Below are 24,984 nucleotides of genomic sequence, written 5' to 3' on the forward strand. Positions count from 1 at the left end.
ATGCAGAAAAAAATTATTTTTAATTTGCAACCTGATGGAGGTCAGTATAGATGGACTAATAGACCAAGTCCCACACACTGTTAGAAGCCCAAATATTTTTTCAGAGCTAGATGCAGAAAAAAATTATTTTTAATTTGCAACCTGATGGAGGTCAGTATAGATGGACTAATAGACCAAGTCCCACACACCGCTAGAAGCCCAACTATTTTTTCAGAGCTAGATGCAGAAAAAAATTATATTCAATTTGCAACCTGCTGGAGGTCAGTATAGAAGGACTAATAGAACAAGTCCCACACACTGCTAGAAGCCCAAATATTTTTTCAGAGCTAAATGAAGAAAAAAATTATTTTTAATTTGCAACCTGATGGAGGTCAGTATAGATGGACTAATAGACCAAGTCCCACACACTGCTAGAAGCCCAAATATTTTTTCAGAGCTAGATGCAGAAAAAAATTATATTCAGTTTGCAACCTGATGGAGGTCAGTATAGATGGACTAATAGAATGATGCTATGCCCAAAAGATTTTACTTCACTAGGTGCAGTAAAAAAATTGGTATTCTATACACAGGTGTTATATCTTGCAACACAGATAGGCTACTCCACTGACTAACACACTCTGAAATAGGCCAAAAAGGATTAGCTTTGCTAGATTCAGCCAAATGCTGTGAAAAAAACTTGCACAGCACTGGCACAGACCTGCCTGGCAAAAACTGATAGGAACTCATGTAACCTAGTCCTGAAAAGGACTCCAATTACAATTAGTCTTTACTCCCACAACCTATCTATTTAAGAGCACAGACCTCCCTGATAAAAGTCGTAGGAAATGCTGTAACCTAGTCCTTAAAAGGACTGCAATCACAACTATTCCCTACTCCCAAGCTATCTGTATATTTGTGCGAAAATTGACTTGAAATTAACAAGGTATAGCGCACACAGCAACAGCGGTGCCATCTAACACGCAGCTGCAGCAGTGAGAAAATGGTGGCGACGGGGAAAATGGCTTGGTCTTATAGGGCAAGGACATGTGACATACACTGCCAATGACACATGCCCTTGCTTGTGTGAAAAAAAGCACTTCGCTCCGTGTGTGCGCTGCTGATAGGCTGACAGATTGCACCTCCCCACTGCAAATGCGGGAAAGAGAAAAAAAAATGGAGATCTTCATTGTTCCTGCAGAGATCCATCCCCTGCCCCTCCCCCCACCCCGCTGTACACTCAAACTGCGTATTAACATTAATTTTCATCATTACTGAGAAAAAATCCAGTTATGATTTTGGTGCACGAACAGTTATCGAACATAACCTCGAACAGCCGAATTTTTCTCAAATTGTTCGTGTTCGCCGTCCGGCTCGAACACCGCCCAAAACAGCTCGAATTTGAGATTGGCGAACAGTTCGAGTAGAACAACGCTCATCTCTAGTGAGGATCTCTGAATGATCCTATGTTGTCCTAAATGACTGGTAATGATAAATAGAATCCACCTGTGTGTAATCAAGTCTCCGTTTAAATGCACCTGCTCTGTGATAGTCTCAGGGTTCTGTTTTGAGTGCAGAGAGCATCATGAAGACCAAGGAACACACCAGGCAGGTCCGAGATATTGTTGTGGCAAAGTTTAAAGCCGGATTTGGATACAAAAAGATTTCCCAAGTTTTAAACATCTCAAGGAGCACTGTGCAAGCGATCATATTGAAATGGAAGAGTATCAGACCACTGCAAATCTACCAAGACCCGGCTGTCCCTCTAAACTTTCATCTCGAACAAGGAGAAGACTGATTAGAGATGCAGCCAAAAGGCCCATGATCACTCTTGATGAACTGCAGAGATCTACACCTGAGGTGTAAGAGTCTGTCCATAGGACAACAATCAGTCGTACACTGCACAAATCTGACCTTTATGGACGAGTGGAAAGAAGAAAGCCATTTCTCAAAGATATCCATAAAAAGTCTTGTTTGAAGTTTGCCACAAGCCACCTGGGAGACACACGAAACATGTGGACTAAGGTGCTCTTGTCAGATGAAACCAAAATCGAACTTTTTGGCCATAATGCAAAACGATATGTTCGGCGTAAAAGCAACACAGTTCATCACCCTCAAAACACCATCCCACTGTCAAACATGGTTATTAGTGTTGAGCGAGCATGCTCGACACTGCTCGGTACTCGCCCTAGCATCTCACTACTCGGGATGTTCGGAGAGCACCGAGCATTTTCGCGTTACTCGGGCGGGAGCTCGGGTCTCCGCCCTGCATGTTTGGCGCTCTTTACAGAGACAATGAACATGCAGGGATTGCCAGCCAGTCACTGTTATGCTGCAGCCATGTTGGTTGTGGCCGCACAGCATCACCTCGAGTATTTAAAACCGGGCGCCGCCATCTTGGACACAGTCGCTCCGGATCAGACAGTGTAGGGAGACTGCTGCTGAGCTAGGGAGAGATTTATACTATGAAATAGGTAGTGTAGGGTCTCTAAAGCCTGCAAAATAAAACAAACAGTCCTTCTGAGGACTAATATCCATCCCAGATACCAGGCAGGCAGGCAGGCTGTATTGGAGATGCAGTGGTTATGCCAACAAACACTGCATTACAGTCCTGTGTGCTGCTGCTGCTGCTCAAATTGCTAGACTTAGCCCCAGGTCTCAGGGGCCAGGAAAATTATTTTTTCTTCATCTAAATGCTCTTTTTTTTTTTTTTCCTCAGTCAGACTGTACAAATACCCGTCTTATTAACCTTTTGGTATTCCCCCCCCAAGAAAAAAATTGAGTGTGTCTGTGAGTGTTCAGACACAAATATATCTGTTTAAAAGAGTCTGGTTTCGGCCAGAAAACTAGAACTGTGGTTTTGCAGTTCCACGGTTCAAATCTCTGTATTATCCACTATTTTGCCTTTTTTCCATAAAAAAAAACAGTTTGAGTTTCTCGCTGACTGTTCAGACACAAATATATCTGTTTAAAAAAGTCTGGTATACCCCAGGAAATAAGAACTGTGGTTTTCCTCTTCCACTGTTCAAATCTGGGTGTAATCCACCTTTTTGCCTTTTTTACATAAAAAAAAACAGTCTGAGTGTCTCGCTGACTGTTCAGACACAAATATATCTGTTTAAAAGATTCTAGTGTAGGCCAGAGAAATAGAATTGTGGTTTTCCTCGTCCACGGTTCTAATCTCCTTTTTATTACCCTTTTGCCAGTGATAGTGCGAGTGAAAGCTATTTTACTTCATTTACAATGGGCAAGGCGTGTGGCAAGGGATGAGGAACTGGACGTTCTGGTGATGATGCAAGCAGAGGATGGGGCCGTAGCCAAGGTGAAAATGTGCCACAACCAAAAGCCACATCTTCTCGCTCCCAGTTCTTGACTGAATTACTAGGGAAGCACACAACAACACCAATATTGCGAACTGATCAGTGTGAACAGGTTATTAATTGGATAGCAGATAATACTTCCAGTCACCTGGGCTCCACAACCTCCGGTCTGTCTTCCACACGGTTAAGTCTTTGTAGCCTTGAGTCTCGACCGCATACTCCTCCTCACCCTGATGCTCCTTCCTCCCACCATGCCGAGTGTCGTCAGATAGCAACTGATCCCACAGTTGGACACTCTGAAGAGCTGTTCACTGGTCCATTTCCATATTTGGGCCCCTCGCCTGCTCCGCTTGAAGTGGTGGAAGAGGAGATCCCATGTAGCGATGGCCAAATATTTGAACAGCCACAGCCACAGGAAGGCGACGATGGCAATTTGTCACAAGAGGTGGACGATGACGAGACACAATTGCCAAGAAGTGAGGAGGAGGACCGTGGTGCGGAAGTGGAAGAGGAGGAGGTGGTGGATGATCTAGTAACTGATCCAACGTGGCAGGAGGACACGCAGAGCAAGGCCAGCAGCACACAGGGGGAGGCAGAGTACCCCAACAGGCAGGAAGAAGCAGTGTGGTGGCCTCAGACAGAAGGCGGGCAACAGTTCCCCGTATCACCAACACAAGGGAAGTTGCCAGTACAACCGGTAGGTTTTCAAGAGTCGGGAATTTTTTTAAAGACTCTGCTGATAACCCCTAAAAGGCCATTTGTACCACCTGCCAGGCCAGCATCAGCAGGGATGACAAAACTACCAGCCTGAAAACCACCAGCATGATCAGGCACATGTCAGCAAGCACCCGACTTTGTGGGGCGAACCCCAGGGTCCACGACCAGTGTCAGCAGGTGTCACCACTGCTTCTTCCGCTATTGTGCATGTAAGAGAACCCCCTGCTGTGCGTGCAAGGCAATCCCCTGTCCATACTGCATGCAAAGATGCCCCCTCCTCTCAGTCTTCACTTGTTAGGGCAGTTTCTCAAGAAACAGCATCAACGTCCACGTCCACGTCCCACCGCAGCGTTCAATTGTCCATATCCCAGACCTTTGAATAAAAGTGCAAATTCGCAGCCAACGCCCCACAGGCCACAGTCCTAAATTGGCACATTTCACGACTGCTTGTGTTGGAAATGCTGCCTTTTAGGGTGATGGAGACGGAATCCTTCCGCAACCTTATGGCGGTGACGGTCCCTCGGTACTCGGTCCCCAGCCGACACTATTTTGCCCGGTGTGCCATCCCCGCACAACACAAGCACGTGTCCCAAAACATCTGCCGTGCCCTCAACAACGCAGTTACTGGTAGAGTCCACCTGACAACGGACACATGGACAAGTGCTTGTGGCCAGGGACTGTACATCTCCCTGACGGCACACTGGGTAAACATAGTGGAAGCCGGGACCCAGTCGGACCTTGGGACGGAACTCATCCTCCCCACACCGAGGATTGCAGGCCCTATGTCAGTCAGAGTTGCCCCCACAGTGTACAGCTCCTGCGAATCATTCTCCTCCTCATGTTCAGCCTCCATCTCAGATATCACCACATCAGTTACAAGCTGGAAGCACTGCAGTACTGCCTCAGCCAAGCGGCAACAGGCTGTGCTGAAACTCATAAGCTTAGGTGATAAACCTCACACTGCTTGTGAGTTGTGGACAGCTGTGAAAGAGCAGGCAGATCTGTGGCTGACACATGTGTGACAATGGCCATAACCTGGTGGCGGCTCTGAGGCGAGGCGAGATCACACACGTACCATGTCTGGCTCATGTGCTTAACCTCGTGGTTCAGCGGTTTCTTAAATCGTACCCCGAGTTGCCAGATGTGCTCATCAAAGTACGCCGCCTGTCAGCTCATTTTCGGAAGTCGGCTACAGCTTCCGCCGCCCTTGCTGTGTTGCAGCAGCGTTTGCAGCTTCCGGCACACCAACTGGTGTGTGATGTCCCCACACGTTGGAACTCTACCATCCACATGTTGCAAAGGTTTTGTGAGCAGAAGAGAGCAGTTGTGGAGAACCAGCTGCAACAAGGCCGTCGATATTCAGGTCAGACTCCACACATAAGACCTCAGGAGTGGACCTGGATATCTGACATATGTACCATCCTGACAAACTTTGAGGAGTCCACCAAGATGGTGAGTGGCCATGATGCCATCATTAGCGTCAGCATCCCACTTGTCTGTCTTTTGCAACGCTCTCTGCAGAGAATTAAAGAGGACGCATTGCAGCCAGAGTATGATGAGATGGATCAAGAAGCCATAGCGGGCGATTACACACAGCCCAGCCTCATCTCATCCCAACGTGCATTGGGGGACATTGAGGGAGAGGAGGAGGAGGAAGAACAGGAGCTGGTATCATGTGATGTAGACGGTAGTACCTGTACAACTGTCATACCGTCGGTTCATCGTGGGTGGCCTGAGGACAGGGGCGAGGAGGAGGAGAGCATGGTCAGTCATCATCTTGGTGAGGACACGGAAGTCTTGCCTGTTACCAGTCTGGCACGCATGGCTGACTTTATGTTACACTGCCTTAACCGTGACGCTCGCATTGTCAAAATGTTGGGTGACAGTCATTACTGGTTGGTGACACTTTTAGACCCCCGCTACAAGGAGAACTTTCACTCTTATTCCAGAGGTGGAGAGGTCTACAAAAATGGGGCAGTACCAGAATGCCCTTGCTGCAGAACTGTTAAAAAAATTGCCATCTGAACACTCTAGCAGCAGAGGTCACAGTTCGTTGCCCAACCAAGGTGTACAGGCGAGAGAGACACAACTCCAATCCAGCAGGGGCAGGGGAACACTGTCAATGTTTTGGGACAGTTTTATGAGACCTGCCCAGCTAACAGGCCCTGAGGCGCGGGGTAATCTCACAAGGAGTGGAAAATTTCAAAAGATGGTGAGGGAGTACCTTGCCGACCGTACCAGCATCCTCCATGATTCTTCTGTGCCTTTTAATTATTGGGTATCCAAGCAGGACACTTGGAATGAACTCGCTCTGTATGCCTTGGAGGTCCTGGCCTGCACTGCCGCTAGCGTGTTATCGGAGCGTGTTTAAAGTGCCTCTGGGGGAATTATAATTGATAAGCGCTCTCGCCTGTCAACTGACAATGCTGACAAGCTGACCCTTATCAAAATGAAGAAGGGCTGGATTGGGCCAGACTTCTCATCAATTCACCACCAAATGACAGCAGAGTAACATAAAGTCAAATCCACTGTGTTATTTTGGGAGGTGTATTCCCATGCACCGCTTCACACCCACACATGGGTATACGCTTCCTCATTTCAGCAGTTTTCTGCTCTTCTCCTTATCCTCAGCCTCCACCACCACTATACCACCAGGGTGACCGTGGTCCATGTTGACAGCATTGCAAGTTACTCCGTCCTAATTTTTGGCAGCTTTTGCTTGGAAGGCATAGGCAATGACTATGGGAGACACACTCCCCAATAATGGGAATAATGTTTTTAATATGCTGTACTGCATGGCTCTTGGAAGGGGCATTGCAAGTTCCTCCATCCTAATTTTTGGCAGCTTTTGCTTGGAAGGCATACGCAAAGACTATGGGAGACCCACTCCCCAATAATGGGAATAATGTTTTTAATATGCTGTACTGCTTGGCTCTTGTAAGGGGCATTGCAAGTTCCTCCGTCCTAATTTTTGGAAGCTTTTGCTTGGAAGGCATAAGCAAAGACTATGGGAGACCCACTCCCCAATAATGGGAATAATGTTTTGAATATGCTGTACTTCATGGCTCTTGTAAGGGGCATTAAAATCATCTTGTTAAGCTACTGTGACCTCCACGTCTCTTCCTGGGGTCATTTATATTGTCTTTTTATTCCACTGGGACCACCACGTCTCTTCCAAGGGGCATTGATATTGTCTTTTTATTCCACTGCGACCTCCACCACTCTTCCAAGGGGCATTAAAACTGTCTTGTTAAGCTACTGTGACCTCCACCACTCTTCCACGGGTCTTTGATATTGTCTTCTTATTCCACTGTAACCTCAACCACTCTTCAAAGGGGCATTGATATTGTCTTTTTATTCCACTGCGACCTCTACCACTCTTCCAAGGGGCATTAAAACCATCTTGTTAAGCTACTGTGACCTCCATGTCTCTTCCGCGGGGCATTGATATTGTCTTTTTATTCCACTGTAACCTCCACCACTCTTCCAAGGGGCATTAAAACTGTCTTGTTAAGCTACTGTTACCTCCACGTCTCTTCCAAGGGGCATTAAAACCATCTTGTTAAACCACTCTGAACTTCACAGCTCTTCCAAGGCCATTGAAATGTTGTTTTTAATTACCTCTAACCTCCACGACTCTTCCAACGTGCATTGCATTTCCTCTTAATTTTTGTCAGCTTTTGCTTTTCAATGCATAGGCGAACACTAAGGGAGACCCACTCCCCAATAATGGGTAGAAGGTTTTTAGTACGCTGTAATCCACATCTGTTTCAAGGGGCATTGCAGTTCCTCATAATTTTTGGAAAGCCTTCCATTCACTGCTTAGGCCAACAGTGTACAGGAGACCCAGTTGCTATAAATGGAAAAAACGGTTTAGTTAAGGCCCTCTGACCTCCATGTCTCTTTTCAAGGGGCATTGGAGTGCCTCGAGATTTTTGGTTTGCATTTCACTCACTGTATGCCCTATAACTGTGTATACAAACCGCTCCTTTTTTTACAGAAACCTATCCTACAAGACATGTGTGGTTGACTGGCCTGATATTGATATGAATGGTCCCTGTTCCTCCTGCTCTTTCTCCTTTGCCACCACCTCATCCATCATTCATCACCTGAAGCTTTGTTTTAACGGGAGTCATAGAACTGGGATAGTAGCAGGAAAACATCCAGCAATTCTCGGAGGAGGTAGGATATGCGCCAAAATGCTGACCACCTCAGGCCTAGCCGCTACTACATACATGCGCTTGCATTTCAAGGAACAGAAAGTTAAGGAGATGGATGGCCTCATGATCATGAATAATTTACTCATTGAGTAGGAGGCTGACCACTGCTGCTGTCTACCTTCTGAACTTTGTGTTGAAGCCTGATTGATCCTGGACCCGCAATCCTCTATGTCTGGAGGACGTGTTGCATCCCAGTGTCCAACTGTGTCCCGGCTTCCACAATATTAACCCTGTGTGAAGTCGTCAGTGAGATGGACAATCCCTGGCCACATTCACTTGTCCACTTGTTTGCGGTTAGGCTGTCCTTACCACTAAATGCACTGGGGAGGGCAAAGGTAATGTTTTAGTATGCGCACTTGTGCATAAGGCGCACCGGGACAAATAGGGGCGGCTGGGGACAGTTTATGGACACCCGGCCACCCCAAGGCTGCTGGTGACTGTGTGTGGGCACCTGGGTGTGGGGCGGCTGGGGACCGAGTATGGACACCCGGCCGACGGGTGGCTGGGGACTGAGTATGGATACCAGGCCGCCGACGCAGCCATGATGTGGTGACCAGATTCCACCTCCACATGCCTAAAAGGCCCAATTTCAAGTGCAATCAGTATGGTATTGCAGACTGGGGGTTGGTGGGTGGCAGGCTGCATACTTGCGCTTGCATTACAAGGAATGGGGGAGGTACAATTGAACACTGCCCTGGGACAAGGAATTGAATGGGGATAGTTGCAAGTCTGCAACGACAGGTGCAGGGCGGGAGGCATCTTCGCATGTGCCATGAACAGGGGGTTGGCGTGCACACACTACAGCGGAATAGGCTGTCCTTCCCACTAAATGCACTGGGGAGGGCACAGGTAATGTTTTGGTATGCGCGCTTGTGTAAAAGGTGCACCCGGACAAATAGGGGTGCCTGGGGACTTAGTAAGGACACCCGGGCGCCCCCTGCTGGCTGGTAACCGAGTGTGGACACCCGGCCGCTAGGCGACTGGGGACTGAGTATGGATACCAGGCCGCCGACGCAGCCATGACATGGTGGCCGGCGTCTGCCTCCACATGCCTAAAAGGCCTCATTTCAAGTGCAAGCAAGCTATCAGTATGGTATTGCAGTCTGGGGGTGGCAGGCTGCACACTTAGGCTTGCATTCCAAGAAAACAAAGCAGATGCTAACTTCTATCATCATCATCATGCTCCTCACCTTAGCACTCTCAACTCCCCTGATGGAGAAGCCAGGACCCACCGGAGGAGTCTGGTTGTCTGGTGGGCTCGTCCAATGCTGCCCAAAAGCAGGCCAGGCTAAGAAAAGTGTGGGGAAGGCTACCGGGACAAATAGTGGTGGCTTGGGACTAAGTATTAGTGTTGAGCCACCCCCGTAGTGTTCGGGTACGGTTCGTTTCATGGAACTGTTCGTAGAAGACCTTAGAACACCGTCGAACACCGTTAAAACCAATGGCAGGCAAACAAAAACACATAGAAACACATAGAAAACACATAGAAAACACCTTCAAAGGTGTCCAAAAGCTTACAAACTGCTCAGAAGACAATTCAGCAGCGGCATACACCGGTACCCGACAATTTAGAACAGAAAGAATAGAGCTTCACACATAGAATAGATAGACAGAAACATGTCAGTCACATATATAAGAAGTACAGTGACAGTGTTGCTTATTGTACTTGTCATTTAGTGTTAAAGGATTTATTTAAAAAAATAATAGTGTTTTCATGCACCGTCTCTTTCAAAAAACCGGCCGGCAATTCAGCATCGGTACCCGACAATTTAGAATAGAAAGAATAGAGCATCACACATAGATTAGATACATAGAAACATGTCAGTCACATATATAAGAAGTACAGTGATAGTGTTGATTACTGTACTTGTCATTTAGTGTTAAAATAAAGGATTTATTTAAAAGAAAATTGGCGTGGGGTTCCCCATAATTTTAGTCTCTAGCGGAGGTTAAGCAGATGGCTGGGGCAGCCTCAGAAGGGGGTAATACCCACGGAGCTTCCCAGGCTACTAATATCAGCACCCAGCTGAATACCCAGCCTTTACTAGCTATTAAAATGGGGTACCCCCAAAAAAATGACATGAGGTCCCCCTATTTTAATAGCTAGCAAAGGCTAGGCAGAGAACTGGGGGCTGATATTAATAGCCCAGGAAGGGTGGCATGAATATTGGCCCCCTCCCAGGCTAGAAACACCAGCTGGCAGCTGCCCCTGAAATGGCACATCCCTAGGATGCGCCAATTCTAGCACTTAGCCTCGCTCTTCCCACTGCCCTGTAGCGGTTGCAGTGGGGTAATAGGGCTGGGGTTGATGTCAGCTTATAATGCCAGCTGACATCAAGCCCAGGTTAGTAATGGAGAGGCGTCTAAAAGACACCCCCATTACTAACCCCATAGTCAAAGTTAAAAAAAACCCACAAACACCCAGAATAAAGTCCTTTAATTGAAATAAGCACACAATTCTTTGTTGTTCTAAATTAAACCATACTTACCATCATGCCCATTCCAGCTGAAGCCAATGTCTTCTGCAATAAAAGTAAAATAATAAACCAACATCATCCTTACCTTTCCATGGTTCCCACGACGGCTCCAGCTCTGCTACATTTACATGACAGGCTGGATCGCAGCCGAAAGCTGCCATCCAGCTTGCCTTGCCGCAGACACTGAGAAGCTCAGGCATGATTGCGCTCCTCAGTGTCTGGCTGTGACGGCATAAAGATGAGCCGAGGTCATATCCAATGAACTCGGCTCACCTCATGCACATCACTGACAGCGTGGGAAAATTCTCCTGCACTTGCAGTGAGTGTGAGGGAATTCTCCTGCTGAAGCGCTGAGCGCAGGAGAATTTTCCCACGCTGTGAGTGACCTGCATGAGGTGAGCTCATGTCCAATGAACTCAGCTCACCTCATGCACGTCACTGACAGCGTGGGAGAATTCTCCTGTGCTCAACGCTTCAGCAGGAGAATTCTCCCACGCTGGGATGGCATTGAGATGACAGGCTGGATCGCAGCTGAATGCTGCCATCCAGCTTGTCATCCTTCAGAGACTCTGCATAGCCCAAGCATGCCTGCACTCTTCAGTGTCTATGAAGGATGGCATGCTGGATGGCAGCCCTCAGCTGTGATCCAGCCTGTCATCTCAATGCCATCCCAGCGTGGGAGAATTCTCCTGCTGAAGCTCTGAGCACAGGAGAATTTTCCCACGCAGTCAGTGACGTGCATGAGGTGAGCTGAGTTCATTGGACGTGACCTCCGCTCATCTGGATGCTGTCACAGCCGGACACTGCAAAGCGCAAGCATGCTTGTGCTTCTCAGTGTCTGCGGCATGGCAAGCTGAATGGCAGCTTTCGGCTGCGATCCAGCCTGTCATGTGAATGTAGCAGAGCTGGAGCCATCGTGGGAACCATGGAAAGGTAAGGATGATGTTGGTTTATTATCCAGGAACGGGCTGCCCCCAACCACCAGATGCCTATTTGTACCTGGCCGGACACAACAATATAGGTAACCCTTTTTTTTTTTTATTATTTCATGAATTTAATGAAATTATTAAAAAAAAAATATGCGGGGCTTCACCCTCTTTTTGTGTCCAGGCAGGTACAGCAGGCAGGAACGGGCTGCCCCCAACCACCAGCTGCCTATTTGTACTTGGCCGGACCCAACAATATAGGAAAGCCCTTTTTTTTTAATTATTTCATGAATTTCATGAAATAGTTAAAAATAAAATCCCTGGGGCTACACCTATTTTAGTGTCCAGCCAGGTAGAGCAGGCAGGAACGGGCTGCCCCCAACCACCAGCTGCCTATTTGTACTTGGCTGGACACAACAATATAGGGAAGCACTTTTTTTTAATTATTTCATGAATTTCATGAAATAATTAAAAAAAAAAATATGTGGGGATTCGCCCTATTTTTGTGTGCAGCCAGGTACAACTAGGCAGCTGGGGGCTGGAATCACCAGCGCAGGGAGGCACAAGCTTTCTGCCCCCCCCCCGCTGCAAATTGCAGTCCGCAGCCACCCCAGAAAATGGCGTGTTCATAGAAGCGCCATCTTCTGGCGCTGTACCCAACTCATCCAGGGCCCTGGTGCGGTGGCTCACTGGGTAATAAAGGGGTTAGGGCCAGCTTGGCATTATCAGCTGGCCCTAAGCCCGAAATTCATGGGGTCACGCCAATATTAGACATGACCGCCATGAATTTCTAGTAAAGTATTTGAAAAAACACAACACCCAGAATAAAGTCCTTTTATTGAAATAAACACACAATTTTTTAATGTTCTAAATTAAACCATACTTACCATCACGCCCATTCCAGCTGAAGCCAATGTCTTCAGCAATAAAAGTAAAATAATAAAGCAGCCTCATCCTTACCTTTCCATGGTTCCCAGGATGGCTCCAGCTCAGCTACATTGACATGACAGATTGGATCGCAGCCGAAAGCTGCCATCCAGCTTGCCATGCCGCAGACACTGAGAAGCGCAGGCATGCTTGCGCTCTGCAGTGTCCAGCTGTGACGGCATCCCGATGAGCCGAGGTCATGTCCAATAAACTCAGCTCACCTCATGCACGTCACTGACAGCTTGGGAGAATTCTCCTGCGCTCAGCGCTTCAGCAGGAGAATTCTCCCATGCTGGGATGGCATTGAGATGACAGGCTGGATCGCAGCTGAGCGCTGACATCCAGCATGCCATCCTTCATAGACACTGCAGAGCGCAGGCATTCTTGATATCTCAATATCAAAAGGGCCAACAAGTTCTAAGCATATTTGGGAACTCCTTCAAGATTGTTGGAAGACCATTTCCGGTGACTACCTCTTGAAGCTCATCAAGAGAATGCCAAGAGTGTGCAAAGCAGTCATCAAAGCAAAAGGTGGCCACTTTGAAGAACCTATAATATAAGACATTTTTTCAGTTGTTTCACACTTTTTTGTTAAGTATATAATTCCACATGTGTTAATTCATAGTTTTGATGCCTTCAGTGTGAATGTACAATTTTCAAAGTCATGAAAATACAGAAAAATCTTTAAATGAGAAGGAGGGTCCAAACTTTTGGTCTGTACTGTATATATATATATTATATATTTATACCATACATATACATATGCCTGTGACAGTTGTAGTGCCCCAGCCAGTAGTACTTTCCTTCTTTTGCGCTTCATTAACAATGCTTTCTCTATGCTTATAAGTGTTAAGAAAGCCACTGCGGTGCCTCAAAATAGTAATATTACTACCTGACACCCCCTGTCTGACACCAAACTATGGCTGGCTGCAGATTTAAAGTAGCCTGTGGCTGCAGACAAAACATTTGCATTGTTATAAATAAAAAGAAGCTATGGCTTTCCAAACAGGAGTCAAAAGATTTGGGAGGGTCGCCAACTGGTTTTCAAATCACAAAATGATTATGCAATTGCAAACGTTTTTTATCAAGCAACAAATCAAATATTATACCTTTTTTAAAACAGGAGTACTGTTGTTTTGAATTTAAAGAATTGATGGCTTCTTGTCATCAAGCCTTTTAAGCCTTTTCTGACATTGTGAGTAATAATATGTCCCTGTGCCCTGGGCCTTATAGACCAGGTATGTATTAATACGCCATGGCGATCGCGCCCGACGGTGGGTGTCAGCTGATTCTGACAGCTGACACCCGAACTCAGTGCCAGGAGCAGTGCCCGCACTGCTCGCGGCACTTTAACCCCATAAATGCTGCGATCGCTGCAAACGCAGCATTTAGCGAACAAGCAGGGGGACAAAAGCCACTCTGCTCTTGGATCAGAGACTCTGCGCTGTCAGCATGGGGTCCAGATCGTTGCCATGGTGACCCAATGTCATCATGACAACATTCGGGTCACCAGGCACCAGCAAGTTCGTTTGATCATGTGCAGAGCATGATCAAACTAACTTGTGTCTGCAACATTGACAGGTCATAAGGTATAGCAGTGATCCTGCACTGCTATACCTTATAACTGTGATCAGACTGCTAAAAGTGAAAGTCCCATAGTGGGGCTAAGAAAAAAAGTGAAAAAAAGTACAAAAAAGTTTTAAAAATATTTAAAAAAAATAAAATATATATATATATTGTACCCATAAATAAATATTTATTATTATAAAAAAAAAACATTAAAAGTACATTTATATACCCCTTGAGTGAACACTGTAAAAAAAATAAAAACAAAGCAAAAAACGGTGATTTATCATCATGCTGCCGAACAAAAACATGATCAAATAAACGAATGTCAATAAAAATGTTACTGCGGAAAACGTCATCTTGTCCCACAAAAAACAAGCCACCATACAGCTCCCTCAGCCAAAAAATAAAAAAGTTAAAAGCGATGCAAAAAAAAATTTTTTTTTCTATAAAATAGTGTTATTGTGTACATAAAAAACTATATAAATGTAGTATCACTGTTAACTTACTGACCGGAAGCATAAAGCTGCCTTATCAATTTTACCATGAGCAGAATGACATAAAAAAAAACGAAAAAAACAATTCCTGAATTGTTGTTTTTTGTTTATTCTGCCTCACACAAATCGGAATAGAAAGCGATCAAAAAATGTCACGTGCCTGAAAATGGTACCAATAAAAACGTCAACTTGTCCCTCAAAAAGCACATGTACCATAAAACACTATAATGTTCCTGGTCATAAAGTAGGGTTAAATGGCCTTGTCATGAGCTGTTTAATGTATTAAAAAATGGAAGATCTTGTAAGACAGACCTCTCAGTCAAAGGTTCATAAGTTCAGAGTTTACAAGTTGAGTTGTTGACAATTTGTAGTTGTAAATTGATTGTGTTTAGTGCCTGAAATTACTTTTGTCTTGTTAATAATATATTAGTCTCATCAATAGTAGTTAATCTGTCCTTTTTGTCTGGGATCCTACTTTCTTGGATTAACATTTTCAGAACCGATCTCCCCCTATCATCATCTTTGTAAGGTACTTTTATATAATATTTCCCTTTTTATTCACATTTTTTTGTTTTATTGGCTGCTTTCATCATTTATCATGTTTTTTACCTTTTTATTTTTTTTCTAACTTTATGTGATTTGCACAAGTAAGGCTATGTGCCCGCGATGCAGAAATGCTAGACCTGGGTACCATCCGCACATTGGAACGCGTGCATTCCGCAAGTCCTTATCTAGTGCAGCGGAATGCGCGAGTTCTAATGTAAGTCAATGGCGGCGAAAACGCAGCACTTCCGCAAAATAATTGGTAGTGCTGCGTTTTTTTCCGCAATAATAATCAGCAGCGGAAATTTCCGCAGCATGTGCACCGCACATGCAGATTATCATTGGGGAACATGACAGGCCTTCTACCATGCGGTTTTTAAGCGTTTCTGCAGCGTTTTTGCCGCTGCGAAAATACTTAAAAAACGCATCGTGGGCACAAAACCTAAAGGTTTTTTGGGTACTTTTGTCATTATTCACAATTGACCATGCAAAATATATATGCATAAATATCCCCTCTTTTCACGCCCTTGTTGCTTAAAGGCCCCATCACACATAACGAGATCGCTAGTGATCTCGCTAGTGATCTCGTTATGTCTGACAGGTAGCAACGATCAGGCCCCTGCTGTGAGATCGCTGATCGTTACAAAGCTTCCTGGACCATTCCTGGGTCGTTGTGCTCCCGTTGGGCAGTGTACATCGCTGTATTTGACACCTTATCAACGACCTCGTTAGCGATTCAGAACTGAGACACGCAGGCGTGCATAAATTGGAGTTTTCCGCGCTCCTCGTCCCCGATTGGTGGTCACTACTGCGTCCTTGTTTTTCGGATCCCACCAGCGTTCTCCGGCTGTGACTTCACTTTGAAGAAATCAGACATCTTTAGTGAGGTAGGTATTGTTTGGGGTCTCAAATGAGTTTCCATTTTTAATTCATTTATAGGACATCTAATAATTATCTGCTATCATTTCTCTTCAGGGAGGGAGGGCTTGGCTTCTATTTGTGTATATATGCTTTTGCATGGGCAGATATTTTAGGGGTCTTGTGCACACACACCCACACAGCACGTTTTTTGACACGCTGTCCTGGCCAACCGCTTCAGAGTTTTTCACATGCCAATTAACATGAAGAATAAATCAATAGACTCTGTTGTTTTGGCCTGTTGCACGCTTCACAACTTTCTTCGTTGATGTGATGCAATTACGTACTGTCCGCCTGGCTTCGTTGACTCTGTGGACCTAGCCAATGGGGAAGTGGAGCTCGGTGAATGGCGTGCAAACGATCCTGCAATTGCAGGCCTTCAACCAGTGGGACATGGCAGAAACACCCATGATGCGAAGACCTGCCGCGACAACTACTGCCAGTATTTTAACGGTCCTGGTGCTGTTCCTTGGCAGCATCAGAACCTATAGTGGGCAACTACTCATGTTTCTACACTACTGACATTTCTGTACTGATGTGTATAATAAACTGTGTGTTCTACTATGCAAAAGCTTTGTTTCTCATTCTTTCAGTGGTAGCAGTAGTCACCGCAGTAAGCAGTCCATATATATATACATATGTATACACATGCGTATACAGATACATACATACATACATACACACATATACATTCGTGTACTCATATGTAAACAGATTCATCCATGTATTCATACATATTTTTAAGTACATAAATATATACACACACACTCATATACACATACGTATACAGATAACTATATATACACATACATACTCTCAAACATACAAATATGCATACACATAAATGGCCATTTACATCTCTATATATATATTCATATAAATATATGGACATCCATACATCTGTACAGGAACAATGCACACACCAGTGTTCCCGTCTGACCGGAGACGCAGTAGCAATATTAAACCAAGGCCACCCAATCAGAACGCAGTAGCGTCCACCAATCGGAGATGAGGGGGCGCAGAAAAGTGATTTTATGCACGCCTTTGTGGCATAGTACAGTCCCTATCAAGATGTGGATCGTTGAAATAGCTGCTGTGTGAAAGCGTCCCAACAACCGCCGAGACCGTTAGTTAGATCGCTGGGGCGGCCAAAATTGTTGGTAAGTTCTGCATGTTTGACAGCTCCCCAGCGATCACGAAACGACTCTCCAGCGATCCCAAAACCCTGACGCACTAACGATCTCGCTAGCGATCTCGTTATATGTGACGGGGCCTTAACTCTACAGAATCTGTTTTGCTTGTGCATCTACTAGATATATACATACAGTTCCTCACAATAGGACTTAATATCTTTTCCCAAACTTGTGTTGACCAAAGGATTTATCTATGATGGAAAACCATTGCCTTGTGTTGCACAACTCAGTCCTTCTGCATGTTTGCAAAGGCTGATAATGGGAACTGTTTATGTCAATCCTTTAATAATCGCCAATATGTGTTTTACCGGTGGACATTAATGGGTCTTATTCCTCAGTGCCACCTTTTTATGATTTTTATATGTATGTATAATCCTTTCCCAACTTTGGACATACTGGTATATCAGATGTTGGGTCCTTGTGTATCATGTGAAGTTGATGCCTGCATAATACCCGGCAGATGCTGGCTGTTTTACTGTTAACCTCTTAAATGCCACTGCCAATCTCTCACAGCAGCATTTAAAGTATGCAGTCCACAGGGCACGCTGTTCCATGCACCCATTAGCACCTTTGCACAGCAATTGCTAATAGCCCCTGAGCCTGACATGACAGTGATCTGTGAAGAAAAGTCTGTTACTCAGCTTCATAGGTGACTGTAATATTTGCTATATACTGAAATACTGTGATAATGCAGTTTGTAGTGCAAGCGATTGGATGATCATACACTACATCTCCTGAAAGGACTAAAAAATGACTTAAAAAATAGTGTTTACAAGATAAAAATTATATAAAATTTGAAATAAAAAATAAGCATTTGATATTGCTGCATCAATAAACGACTGAGCTATTCTGAAATAAGTAACATGTTTAGTAAAAGCTGTATGGAAAAAATATCAAAACACTAGGATTAAGATTTTTTGATCACTGCCCATATGCCAGAAAATGTAATTAGAAGCAACCAACACATTTATCCCAAAATGGAGTTAATAAAAAACCTCAGCTTGCATTGCAAAAAACAACCCATAACACAATTAGAGCAATGTAGAAACAGAAATTCTTAGGGTTTCGTAAAATGTTACAAGTTTGGTATTACCATAATTATGCCAATGTATAAAATCAAGTTATTCAGTTTTTTTTACAACAAAATTAAAGAAATAAAAAAAATCCAAAAAACTATTGCAGAATTTTATGTTTGTTTGCAATTTTAGTGCACATGGAATTTGTGTATGCCTATGCTGAAAAATAAAAAAAAATAGTGGCTCTTGCAAGGAGGGGAAGTAAAACAAAAAGCAATAAAATGGAAAATCACAGTAAACATAGTTTCTTTTGTTCTATTACATTTAAAAAATGATTAAAATCCCCCCTTTTTCCTCATTTAAAAATAAAGAAATAAAAAATGGGTATATTCGACATTGTAGCATCAATAAAGTCCAATATATAAAAATCGAAATGAATTAAAACATATAATGTAAGTCATTTAGAAAAAAAGCCAAAATTTACATTTTTTGGTTGCCACACTTGACTTCCAAAAATGTAATGAAAAACAATCAAAATGTACATTTAAATGTTATCATTAAAAACAACAGCTTGACACGCAATCAATGGTGTTTACATAACAGCCCCGCGTGATCAGACAGACACATAGCTTACCACTCTTCCTAACTAGTGTGTAGAGATGAGCAAATCCGAATTTAAAAGTTCAGGGTTAACAGTTAGTGTCTGTGGCTAAATGCCGAAAACGCACTTCTCCAGGAAGTCCGTTGCAATGTTGTAGTTCCGGGGGAAGTTCGGGAGCAGTGAGAGACAGAGAGAGAATTTATTCCAGCTCAAAAGTTTGGGTTCTCATTCTTTTCAATGGGGTTCGGGTTCTGGTTCATGTTAAGGTACAGTTCAGGTACACAAACCAAAACTTAAACTTCCATGGGACCGAGCATCCCTACAAGTGTGCTACAATTTCTAGATGTGGTATACATGTACCACTCTATCAATGCACTATAATTATTGTGGGCTTTCCCATAATGCCTTGCTGTAATCACATCACATAGTGTAGCACAGCCATCATACGCCTGTATAAAAACCGTGCCAAGAAATACAGGGCAGCAGAAATTTGGGGTTGCTTTTGTTTAGTGAGTGGGTGTCATAGCTCAGCAATAGAAATAGGGAGAAAAAGCAAAAGAAACTATGAATATACTGTACAGGTAGTATGTGTGGCAAAGCAGCAGTGAAGTGATCATTAGTTTACCCGTAGCCATATGTGAAGGTCACTTTAAGAATACTAAGGCTGTGTTTGCATTAAAGAGCTTAAAAATGTGTTGGTTACATCCTTGTAGACGTCAGTGTATTAAACACATATTTTAACGGCAATTGGAGAACCTGTGATTTGTGGCAAAATTTTTTGTTATCAATTGTTATCATGTTTTTCTGTTTGTTTATTATTTTGTTTGAAAAATCTGCAAAACTGATGAAATTGAATTTCAAAAGATTCGATCAACTCGATCATCATATTATTGCATATAATAATTACAGTTTTATACACTTTATATTCCTGATAAAGAAGCAATCAGTGATAGATATGGTGCCATCCAGATAGTACTACTTACCTCCACAACTTCTTCACAGTTGTCAGTGTTAAGTGCAGTTTACCTGAATCTATTTTACCACTCGGTGTCTTTATTTACCTTGGATATCATATTATTTTTGTCCTATTTTGTGTGCTAGTACCTATTAATCAGCTGCTCGCTACACTCAGCACTTCCATTTTTATTTAGTTTTTCTCATTATTTTTTTCTATTCATGGAATCAAGTACATTGTGTAATTGGCTCACTTTATCACGTCTTTCTTTATAGTTTCTATTTTTCAAGTACTTGACACTTTCTTTTTAATGGGTTAATATATTTTTGCTGACACTTGATATATATTCAATTAATTGAGGGGAGATTGTTGCATTTCTATATAAGAGAAATTCCTAATTGTGGATCAGAACTGGACAAACCACATAAATTATGTGGTTTGTTGGGAGTTTTTTTTTTACATTTTTTTTATCATGGTGAGTGTTCCTTTTCTTAATTAGTAATTAATAGTTTGGTATATTTTATTATTGGATGGTGTGAATATTCTTTTTTGTATGCTTTCTGTTCTTAAAACATCAGTATTGCACCATGGTTCTATATTATTGGTGGTGGCCTCTTTTCTATTATTCAGTAGGCATTCCTGATGGATCTATTTGGCAAGACAAATTTTATCACTCGTGCATTTTATCCAGTCTCATCTAACCACAACTCCAACTATGCAGCTGTGTTTATCCCATTCTATCCTGCTTTTCCCACCTGGCTTCAGCATATCAACTTAAAACCATGACATCCATTCTTTAAAATCCACTCCTTGACCTAATATCCTTGTTGAGCTTTTACCCACCTCACTACTCCCAAACGCCTCAAAACTTCTTGAACAACATGTCTACCTTGAACTGAACTTTAACCCAACACTTCTTATAAATTAATTTTTTGACTTACTTTATTTCATTTCCTGGCTCCACTACACAATGGAAACCATCTGAACCAATGTCTCAAATGATCTTCTATTGTTTCCTCATATTTTTACTCAGTGCTGTGTTCTTACTAGACCAGCCCTCTGCCTTTGACAGAGGTGACTTCTCTGCTGTTACAAACTCTCTCATCCCTTAACATGAGAAACTTATTATTTTTTAGGATCAACCCATATTTCACCAATTGTGGATTTAGTATCTGTCATACGCAAACCACCTCATCCTTGTGTCCTTTCTTTGTTGGTGTCCATTCTAGAGCTTTCATTATTTGTTTTAGAATGGTTACACTGAAATGTACCTGTAAGAGGGAGTGTAAGAGGGTGCGTTGGTGATGACTGTGAGTGGAGGCCACACCTGTAATGATGACATCTGACCACTAGATGTCAGTGACACTCACTGTTGATCTAAATTTTAATTAGTGTTAACAAAACAATACTTGAATAATTTTATGAATGCTGCGATGCAAATAATAATTTTATGCAATTTTGCTGCTTGAGTTATAAAATACTTTCATTGCATCATTGCTCTGCCACTCAAGCTGATAATGGATAAAGTTTGTTTGGTGGAGAGGGGTTGGGTTGCCAGGGAGACGGAGCTGAGACGTGACGCATGTGGTCTGGGAGCTCCTGGTGGATAAGAAAAAAAGGAAGGTCCGGAGTAGGCGAACCTGGTTCCCCCTTGGAGTGCAGCGGTTTTGTGCTCCTATGATTGGTGACGTCTGGGACAATAATCCTCTATTTCTGTTTGGTGAAGAGCGCAGGGAAGTTCAACAGTGGGATAACATTGAAAAGAGCAGGCCATCTTGTGAAGTGTGACACGGCGCCCACGGAGGATAAAGCACCCTATGTTTTAAACAAGGATGAGGTACCTCATGTTCTTCTTCTTATTTTAAATTCTCCCTGACCGGTCCAACGAGTTAGTTAGGGTCAGCTAGGTGTTGAGACCAATCTAAATGACTAGTCTCTAAGGGACGGTGTCAGTGAGGCACAAACTGTGTTCATCTTGTCAACACTGTTGATAGCGCCGTGCTAAGTTCCGAAAGGCCACAGTCCATGGTGAAGCTCCCAAGACACCGACCTGTCTGGATTGAATTTCCCCAGAGCATGCTAATTAAGTGAATTTGTTATCATCTGTGTTCTTGTAAATCGGAATTGAATATGGTTGTTTATTTTTTATGTTATTCTTGTTAGGTGAACTTGAGTTGTAATATGCCTAGCTGTACAGCTGAGTTTGGCCAGAAAGTTTATTGATTGGGAATAGGATTAAGATTGTGTACCAGGAGAAAAGACACATATTACGGCTTCCCCTTAGGAACTAGCCCTGTTTAAGTCCGGACACATTTAGGGGAGAGTGGTGGCATTATTGGCCCAAGGGAAAACACCCCCTTACTGGGACCAGGGATATGTGGCTGTTCTCCTGGTAAGAAAAATAAAGCACAATTCTTTTGTAAGAGTTGTTGGATTAAAAATTTCACTGTTTATTTTATTCACTTTTCTTCACCATACAAACAGGGGCGAGTTTTGTTACAATAAATCTTGTTATTGTTTTACCACCATTTTTCTATTGAATCTCATCTGTCCTGTCAGTGGCATCACTGTATCAAAACGGAATCTTTCCCCCGCCGTTAGTAATCGGGGCATTTTACATACCTTCCTGGCTCAGATAGGCACTTTGAGATTAATTGATAAATTGTTTTAAATGTAGTTAAACTGATTAATTGAAAATTAATGATGTTGACGCTACTGTAAGATCATGATTTAGTTTAATATTAGGTAATTGCATATATTGTGCATCACATGTCAGAATCACTTTATTTATGTTTTAGTAACATATTTTTTACATCATTTTTTGTCTACTATGTGCAGCATTTTTTGAGCATGTTTTAATAACATCCTGCATTTTTCATACATATAATTTGCCCTTTCACCTGTCTATCTATCTATCATCTGTCTATATTAAAAAATTGGGAGCAACACTCCAAGGTCAGATGGAGAGAAAATGAATTTTAATCAATCCATGCAATGTTTCCACTGAAAATAGCAGAGTCTTTTTCAAGCAACAGCCTTTCTCAAGCATTTTGAGCCAAAATGTTGCATGGGCTGATTAAAATCCATTTTCTCATCATCTAACCTTGAAGTGCACCCATTTTTGCATGAACATGCTGTTTTATTATCTATCTATTAGTGGTGAGCGAGCGTGCTCGTCACTGCTCGATACTTGATCGAGCATCGGGGGGGCTCGGGTGCTCTCGTTACTTCATTGAGTACCACGGGTGCTCGAGCACCATGCTCGATTCCCCACCCCGTATGTTTCACGCCTGTCAGACAGACAATAAACATGTATGGATTGCCTGACAAACACGGTAATGCCGTAGTCATGTTAACTACTGGAAGTACTGTGATTGGCCGGGCACATCGCGTTATTGATGCTTAGCACACTGTCCTCAGGAAGCAGTTCAGGGAGAGTTGTTATAGGGTGAGAGCATATTTTAGAGCAGGCATATAGGCAGTGTTTAATATTGCTAATGCAGTACTTGTATACCGCTGCTGCACCATTAAAAGAAAAGTCCTTTTCAGGGCTACATACTGTCCTTTCTCTAGTAAAACCTCTGCTATCTGCATTCAGCCTAAGCATAGCATGTGGAGGAGGGAAAGTTATGGATTAGAGGCATATAGTGAAGGTTTAATGTTGCTATTGCAGTACTTGTATACCGCTGCTACACCTTTAAAGGAAAAGTCTTTTTCAAGGCTACATATTTTCCTTTCTATAGTAAAACTGCTGTTACCTGCATTCGGTGGAGAAATAGTTTTAGATTACAGGCATATAGGCAGGGTTTAATATTGCTATTGCAGCACTTGCATACCGCTGCTGCAGCTTTAAAAAAAAAGTCCTTTTCAGGGCTACATATTTTTCTTGCTCTGAAAAAAACGCTGTTACCTTCAGGTGGAAGAGAGATAGTTTTGGATTAGAGGCATATAGGCAGGGTTTAATATTGCTATTGCAGAACCTTTTATAGGTTGACTGCTGCTGCAACCTAAAAACAAACTGTCATGGAACCGGAAGGTGGAACCTCTGTGCTGCGGTGCAAGGAGGGACCCAGAGGGGCGTAACTAAGTATCAACTCGGACTGACCTAGGGGCACAGCAGGCAACAGGCGGGAGCCTCTAGGTAGGCTGTCAGGTGGTCACGGCAAGTGACGGGAAGGAGCCTCCAGGTAGGCTGACAGGTGGTCACGGCAAGTGATGGGTAGGAGCCTCCAGGTAGGCTGACAGGTGGTCACGGCAGGTGACAAGCAGGAGCCTCTAGATAGGCTGTCAGGTGGTCACGGCAAGTGTTGGAAGGAGCCTCTAGGTAGGCTGTCAGGTGGTCATGGGAAGTGATGGGCAGGAGACTCTAGGTTGGCAGACAGGTGGTCACGGCAAGTGATGGGCAGGTAGCAAGCAGGGGCCTCCAGGTAGGCACGGCAGGTAACAGGCAGGTGCTTCCAGGTAAGCAAGTGGGCAAAGCCCATAGACAGACTGGCGGACTGAGCAGAAGCCAGACTGTCGGGCTGGAGAGTAGTCAGGCTGGCGGCCTGGACTGATAGTCTGGCTGGCGGGCAGGACTAGTAGTCAGGCTAGCAGCGGGACCTGAGGGCTGAAGCAGAGGTAAGTACACAGTGCATCAACTATTGCTCGGGCACCTCCATATTGGAGGAGGTGCTTTAAATATGGGAGGACCTCCGGCAATTGGCCGGGGACTCCTTACGGTGGCGCGCGCAGCCCCTTTAAGAGGGAGAGAGTGCGCGCGCTCTCTAAGCACAGTGCCCGGGAAGCTGCGCACGCCGGCAGAAGCAGGAAGAGGAGCGCTGGAGGATGCTGGGCAGGGAGCGCGGCGGTGAGAGGGACGGCGTCTCTGCCTGGCAGGGGGCAGAGACGCCGATGCTACAGTACTCCCCCCGATTTACGCCCCCTCTTTCTAAGGCCAGAAAGAAATTTTTCAAGGAGAAGTGGGGCATGAATGTTCTCCCTGGGTTCCCAAGTTCACTTCTCTGGGCCAAACCCCTTCCAATCCACAAGAAAAAAGGTTTTTCCTCTTACCCTCTTGGTGGCCAGAATGTTCTCTACTTCAAAAACGTCCTCAGCGAAAACCGGAGAAGGGGGAGTACCTGGATTGTTGA

The sequence above is a fragment of the Phyllobates terribilis genome, unplaced genomic scaffold (assembly GCF_046119375.1).
Source record: "Phyllobates terribilis strain yellow unplaced genomic scaffold, ASM4611937v1 Scaffold_1__5_contigs__length_1240528914, whole genome shotgun sequence".
NCBI classification, from domain to species: domain Eukaryota; kingdom Metazoa; phylum Chordata; class Amphibia; order Anura; family Dendrobatidae; genus Phyllobates; species Phyllobates terribilis.